This window comes from Bos taurus, chromosome 19 (assembly GCF_002263795.3).
Source record: "Bos taurus isolate L1 Dominette 01449 registration number 42190680 breed Hereford chromosome 19, ARS-UCD2.0, whole genome shotgun sequence".
NCBI classification, from domain to species: domain Eukaryota; kingdom Metazoa; phylum Chordata; class Mammalia; order Artiodactyla; family Bovidae; genus Bos; species Bos taurus.
The window spans coordinates 54,328,502-54,335,625 of record NC_037346.1 but is presented as its reverse complement, the minus strand read 5'-3'; the positions used below and the strand labels follow the sequence as shown (position 1 = coordinate 54,335,625).

Below are 7,124 nucleotides of genomic sequence, written 5' to 3'. Positions count from 1 at the left end.
ATTGTTTTAACAAAGTCTTCTGTTTCTGCCAATGGATGGAAGGTTGAACAGTAAGGCCAGTCCTGGCTTCTAAACGGCCACAGAGCCTCGAGGGGACCGCGTCACCTCTTAGTCTCTGTTTCCTTGGCTGTGGCGTGGAGATACCGGACAAAATCACTTCTAAGCTCCCCCCGGGCTCCAAAATCTATGAACAGGCAAGCCAAATTTTACCGCCAAGTGTGCTTTTAAATCTCAGAAATTAACATTCTATGGTACTCTGGGCTTCCTCATTAATAAAGAATTTCAGTTCAAGAAAGAGATCCGTTGTCATGGGCAACCATAATTGAACGGCAGTATGCTCACCCCTTCTGTAGCTGATGCTGATGCTCAAACCCCATGGGAGGCCAAAGCATGGCCGTCCTCCAGGTTGAGAAGCCCCCAGATTGCAGGCAAAGCACCTGGAAAATCCAATGTTCCGGAGGGAGCTCCCTGCTTACAGGGGGAAGTGTCTGTTCTCCCAAACTGGAGATAACGAGGCACCCACGCAGCGGGACTGGAGCCTGGCTCTTTGGGGGCTCATAATGATGTCCACTGGGGGGCTAGCATGATTTTAAAACACCGTGCAAATCAACCAAGACTGAATTGGTCTCTGCTGAGTGTGTTAAATGTGCTTCATCGCATTCTGATCCTTTTAAGCCCGTAACTGTGAGCCATTCAGATGCAGGAGGCCTGCGTGACCCTGTGAAGTGCTGTCTCTCAGGGTCACTCCAAGCACCCGCTCCTCACCCTCCCGTTTCCTGCCACCCACACGGCAGACCTGCCGCTTGCTGTCCTCTGACTCCCCTGGGCTAATGCCTCTAAGTCTTCTTTGCTTCAGACTCAGGCTCAAGCTTTATATGGTGTCCACTTTCCTGCACAGCTGACCTGGGGTGTCACACTCCTCACTGTGGAAGAGTGGGTGACCATCAGGCAGTGGGGCCTCCCTCCATCCCAGAAGGTGTAGTGGGGATGGGATAGTGCTTGTGCCTGCTGGTGACTCTCCTGGCTCCTCCAAACCACATGGATGCAAATTCACACTGTGTTCATGCTCCAAGGATCTGATGCATCTTCTGCAAAAAGAAAAAAAAGAACACTTTGCTTACCAATGAGGAAGGGGCTGGAATGGCCTGGCCCCAGCTCATGTCTTCTATGTGGGCAGGCGTGCATTCCTGAGTCCCCAAGTCCATCTTCAGGTCCAGGGACTCACTGGAAAATCTCACAGAACTCAGCAAAGCCATTGGATTCCCATGAGCACAGTCCATCCCAGGGAGAGGACACAGATAAACGTCAGAAGTGGAAAGAGGCGCCCAGGGCAGCATCCAGGTGAGACCAGGCCTGAGTGTCCAGATTCCTCTCCCAGTAGAGTCCTGTGGAAGGCCTCCAATCCTTTCAGAACCATGTTCGACAGTGCTCACCAAGTGGGGATGCTCACCTGAGCCCCGGGGTCCAGAGGATTCACTGGGAACGACCACATAGACATCAATGACCAGGTACAGGGTTGACCTTTGTCTGCATCCCCCCAAGAGGTCAAACTCATAGAGCATTGGCCCGAGAACACCTCCCTAAACCACACTGTCAGCACAGACTATCCAGTGTGGTCCAAGGCCCCCAGGTAAACAAAGACCCTCCCAACAGCTTTGTGGGAAATGAGTGATGGCTCTTGTCTCCAGGCGCCAGACGGCTCCCAAAGGTTACATTACTTGCCCAGGGCCTCACAGATACTACACAGTCAACTCTGATGCTCCTTCTAAAGATCCCCTCCCTCCCCTTAGCTTCTAGGCATCTCTCTGCCCCCAGCCCGCAAAGCCCCTTCCCCTCTTTCTCTGTCCTCACCCTCCCTCCATAGAGAATTTAATCATTCCAGCCTCCTCCACCCGCAAGATTAGACCTCTCGAGAGCTGACGCTGCACTTCCCTGCCTGTGCTCAGCGGTATCACGTTGGCAGTGAGGGTATTTACATCATGGACCTTGACAAAGGCCCAGTGTCCTCCCCCCTGCCCCGACCCCTGTGTCCAGTTCCCTTTACTCCACCCCATCCTCCACCGCCAGCTGGCTCTGGTCAGAACCTGGAGCTTTTTGTCTCTTGGTGGAGTCCCTCAGAGTAAGGGCTGGGCCAGACTGTGTCTGGAAAGGTGGGTCTGCCGGCTGGAGGCGCAAAGAGCCTCCCTGGGAAGGGGAGGGAGGCAGGAGCCAGGAGTTTAACCGTGATGAGCCAGCCCTCCAGCTCATCTTCTCCCGGTCAAGCCTCCTTCACAGCCTCCTTGTAAATGCCAGTCAAACCTTACGATTTTCCTCTCTCATTATTCAGCGAGGAGGAGGTAGATTAAAAATACATGATGGCATCCTCCAGGTTGGATCGCTCAGCGTGGCAAGGGTGTTTATCAAGGGTCCTTGTTCCCGCTTCAATGGCTGGGGTGTAAGGCCAGGCCCCCCTCCCTCCTGGCCCCCTCGGCCTCCCTGGACCTCATGCCAGCATCTGCCGTCTGGGAAACGAAGGCGCAGCTCCTGCCAACAGAGGCAAGGCCTTTGTGCTTTATTGAAAGAGACGGGGTTTATTTTCATTTTCTTTTGCCTCCTATGCTTTGAGGTTCCCTAAAGCTAGGGGATTCGGGAATAAGAAGAGAAATCAGATCCCCCATCAGAGTGGCTTTCTGGCTAATTGACTCGGCCAGGATTAGCTGTGCATCCTTTCCTGCTTTGAAATCTGCTTTCTCATTAAGCCTTATTGATCCTCAGGTAGGACAATTCCCAGCTCCTCTACCTTTTTATTTTAGGGACACTTCTAGAAATCTCATTCTTCCTTCCAACAGGGATTCTGTGCAGGGGGGCAGGCGATGCCTCAGGACGGCCCAGCCACATTGGCTCTGTTCCCATCTTGGGCTCACCTTTGCCCCCAGCCCCTGCTCAGGCCTCCCTGACCTATGGACCCGGCATGGCTTTGCCCAGAAGGCACCAGGAGGTGGAAAAAAGACCTTTTGTGCACCAGGCAGGGGGCTCCTGGAGAAGGTGCGGGAGAGTGGGCTGTTCTAGAACAGGGTTTCAGGATCATATATCCTTCTACCCATCAATGTGCTGGAGCCACTCACACAGACTTGGAAGAGCCAGTTCCGCATGTCTCTCTCCAATTCCATGTTTAATGACATCATGATGGCAGTTTGCAGTGGGCCAAGGTGGGAGTAATTACACCACAGAAATTGGCAGACACCACCCCCCCCCGACCCCGAGGCTTGTGTGTTTCCAGAGAGCCAGTTGTTGGGCATTGACCAGCATGCCACCTCACTCCTGCTCATTGCTTCTCCCCACCCTGGGGCATAACCCACCTGCCAGACACATCTGCATGGAAGCAACAGGGTAGGATGACTGGAGATGAGCTGGAGCTGGAGCCAGGAAAGGCCTGCGGGTGCGTCTGCTTCTCTAGGCAACAGAGCTGGGACTTAAACACTCCTGACCGGTAAACAGGCTTCTCTGTTCACCCGAACTGATGTGGACGGGGTATCCAGAGTAAAGCTACATTACAACCTCACCCCCAGTGCCCTGCAGAGGCCCCCAGGAGAGAGACAGAAGAGAGAGGTGAGGTCACAGACAGAGGGGTCTCCCGTCTTTGACCACAGATTTTGGACTGTCTTCATTCCCCAGGAGGAGGGTTTTGGAGCAGTGAAGTAGGGGTGCCCGGTGCTGCAGTTTCCACCTGGGAGCACAGATAAAGAATTCAGGAATTTTTAGTCCCAGTTTGGTCTTGCCCATCTTGGGAAGCTGGGAGAGGTCCCAGCAGAGGAGATCAGGACATGCCCAGAAAGCAGACCAGGACAGAAAGTCAAGTAGGCATCAAGGCCCCAGAAGGAGCAGGTCTCTATCCCCTCTGGCCACGCTGACCCGTGGATCACCCCAGAGCCATGAATTGCTTGTGGCTCCTGGGACAGAGTGGCCCAGATGGGAGACCTGCCCCAGTCCATCCCAGTTAAATGGAGGTTCTGGACTGGCTCCCAGGAGGAAACAGCACCCCCATGCGGGTGAATCCTCCAACCTTCTCTGCCTGTCCCACTTCAAATCAAAGGGGCCCTGAAGTTCGAGTACGGTGGGCAGCACACTGCCTCTTTTGAACCAGAGACTCTGACTCTGCTCAAGGGATATTTCCGATTGCCTCCAGCCTCCCCCCAAGCTAAAAAAAAAAAAAATTATATGCTTTCTCTCTTTGCTAAATTACCACATTCTCAGATGGGTGCTGAGGGTGTCCCTGCCGGAAAGCCCAAATGTCAACCCTCTTTGCAAACTCTGAGCCCCATAATTAGTTTGGAAATACTGAGTGAAGAGCTCAAAAGGCTTCGGGGGGATTAGTGTCAAATACCGAGTCCCCTTGATGGCATGTGGGCACAGGTGGTGGCAGGCACTGTTCTTGTCAGCCCCCAGCACAGAAATGTCATTAGGATTCAGATTCCGACACACAGGTTCCAAGCCCTAGAGTGGCCCATGGAGCCAACGGATGCCGCGGGCATCTTCCAGCTACACCCTCTCTTTTCCTGGGAGGGCCTGGAACAGCACCAAAGTCTGAGACTCACCCAGTGCCAGGGCAGGCCACACCTCCACCTGCCTCTGAGTGGCACTGGGCAGGAATTTCCTTTGCTCAAAGAGTATTCCCTGAATTGAGTGGCTGTAAGCAACTCAAGGCCAAATTCTTTCTCCTCTTCCTATGCCAGGGTCCATGCATGCCAGAGAACAGCGGTCATTCAGGTCAGAGGCAAATCAAGTCACCATTTGGAGCCTTGGTTTGTGAAATGAGACAACTTCCAGTGAGTCATGAGAATGAGATGATTCCTTCAGGTCAGTTCGGTTCAGCCGCTCAGTCGTGTCCAACTCTTTGTGACTCCACGAACTGCAGAATGCCAGGCCTCCCTGTCTATTACCAACCCCCAGAGTTTACTCAAACTCATGTCCATCAAGTCAGTGATGCCATCCAACCATCTCATCCTCTGTCATCCCCTTCTCTTCCTGCCTTCAATCTTTCCTAGCATCAGTGTCTTTTCCAAGGAGTCAGTTCTTTGCATCAGGTGGCCAAAGTCTTGGAGTTTCAGCTTCAGCATCAGTCCTTCCAATGAATATTCAGAACTGATTTCCTTTAGGATTGGCTGGTTGGATCTCCTTGCAGTCCAAGGGACTCTCAAGAGTCTTCTCCAATACCACAGTTCAAAAGCATCAATTCTTCGGCGCTCAGCTTTCTTTATAGTACAACTCTCACAATATTGTAAAGTAATTAGCCTCCAATTAAAATAAATAAATTTATATTAAAAAAAAATAGTACAACTCTCACATCCATACCTTCACTACTGGAAAAACTATAGCTTTAACTAAGCAGACCTTTGTTGGCAAAGTAACGTCTCTGCTTTTCAATATGCTGTCTAGGTTGGTCATAGCTTTTCTTCCAAGGAGCAAGCATCTTTTAATTTCATGGCTGCAGTCACCATCATGATTCCTTAGACCTCCCAAATCACCCAAGCAAAATGGATCCTAGAATAGATTTTTCCTGACATCCCATGCTGAGTCATCCCAAGAGTCTATGAGTCACTCCATGATCCCTCAGGGTGGGTGGTCTCTCTCTGCAGCAAGTAATAAATCCAACTTATTCAGCTGCAAGTGTATTCTGGTGGTCTTTGGCTGGAAGACATGGAGCTTAGCTGCATTTCAAGTGTTCAATAACCAATGTGGCTAGTGGCTACCATACAGCACAGATATAGAACAATTCCATCACTGCAGAAAGTGACTGGGCAGCACTGGTTCGCAATATCTGATTCCAAATTCCTGTTCTGCAGGTAACCAGCTGTGTGAGTTTGACTCATCTTGAATCCTCTCTAAGCTTCATTTTCCTCACCTGTAAAATGGCAATAACAATCATGATTATGAGGATTAAGTGAGATAACACGTGCCGAGCATCTGACATTATGCCTGCCATGGTGGTTTAAAAATATGTCCTCAGATTCTTTGATACCCCTCACTTCAAGAGTAGAGTTTAATTTCTCTCTTCTTGATTGTGGCTTGAACTTAGTGACTCACTTTGGTTTTGGTTTTTGTTGTTGTTTTTTTTTTTTGGCTGCCTGCATGGCTTGTAGGATCTTAGTTCCCCAACCAGGGATCGAATCTGGGTCCCTGGCAGGGAGAATGCCAAGTCCTAACCACTGGACCACCAGGGAATTCCCTAGTATCTCCCTTCTAATGAATACAGTATGGAAGAGGTAACAGTGGATCACTTGCAAACCCTTATCATAAAAGGATTGTGGCTTCCTCCTTGTCCTTGTCTTAAATCACTCACCCTGGGGCAGCTAGCTGCCATGTTGTTAGGACTCTCAAGAGGCTCTCTAGAGAGGTCCACACAGTGAGGAACTGAGGCCTCCAACCAACAGCCGTGTGCTCTCAGCAGCAGCTCCTTCTGCCCCCATTAAAGCTTTTGCTGATGCAGCCTTGGCTGACAGCTGGACCACGTCCTCATGCAGAATCCTGGACCAGGATTTTTCTGCTCAAAGGAATCTGCTCTCAGATTCCTGATCCCCCAGAAACTGTGCGAGATAATAAATATTTTTTATTTAAAGCCACTAAGGTTTGAGATAATCTGTTACACAGCAGTAGATACCTAATACACATGGCCTATGGTGGTGCTTGACTCATGTTAGCCATTCATTCTAGCCAACTGGTCATAGAGTTGGCCTACAGGGAAAGAGCCCAGGTCAGCTAGTTCCAGCGGAACAGTCTACCCAATCCTCCTCCTTATTATAAATGAAGAAATTGGTCCTCAGGCCTTAGATGTCAATCTGTGAGTATGGTCAATACAGCCACTCTAAGTGTGGTCAGGCAAGAAATGAGTGGATGCTGGCAAGTGGGGGATCTGGGTGTCCAGGACCAGCTCTCCTTAGGGGGCTCCTTCCAGCCCCAGACGGCCTTTCCATCAGGAACTCAATGTCTCCCTGTGTCCACACTGCAGCCCTGAGCCTGTAGGAGGCTACCCAGGAGCATGTGAGTGAATTCACACTTTGCGAGAAGAGGAGCTATGAGGCTGGAAGGGGAGAGAGAGGCCCAGTGCTCCCCAGCTTTGGCACTAGCCCTTCCTTAGCTCTGTCCTG

General features: G+C 51.0%; 1 non-coding gene across 1 annotated transcript; it reads right to left on the bottom strand.

Annotated features, from left to right (window-relative positions):
• Positions 1-6,127: 6,127 nt before the first annotated feature.
• On the bottom strand, positions 6,128-6,200 carry TRNAE-CUC (transfer RNA glutamic acid (anticodon CUC)). The gene has a single exon. It is a non-coding gene; the product is annotated as a tRNA-Glu (tRNA).
• Between the last annotated feature and the right edge of the window lie 924 nt (positions 6,201-7,124).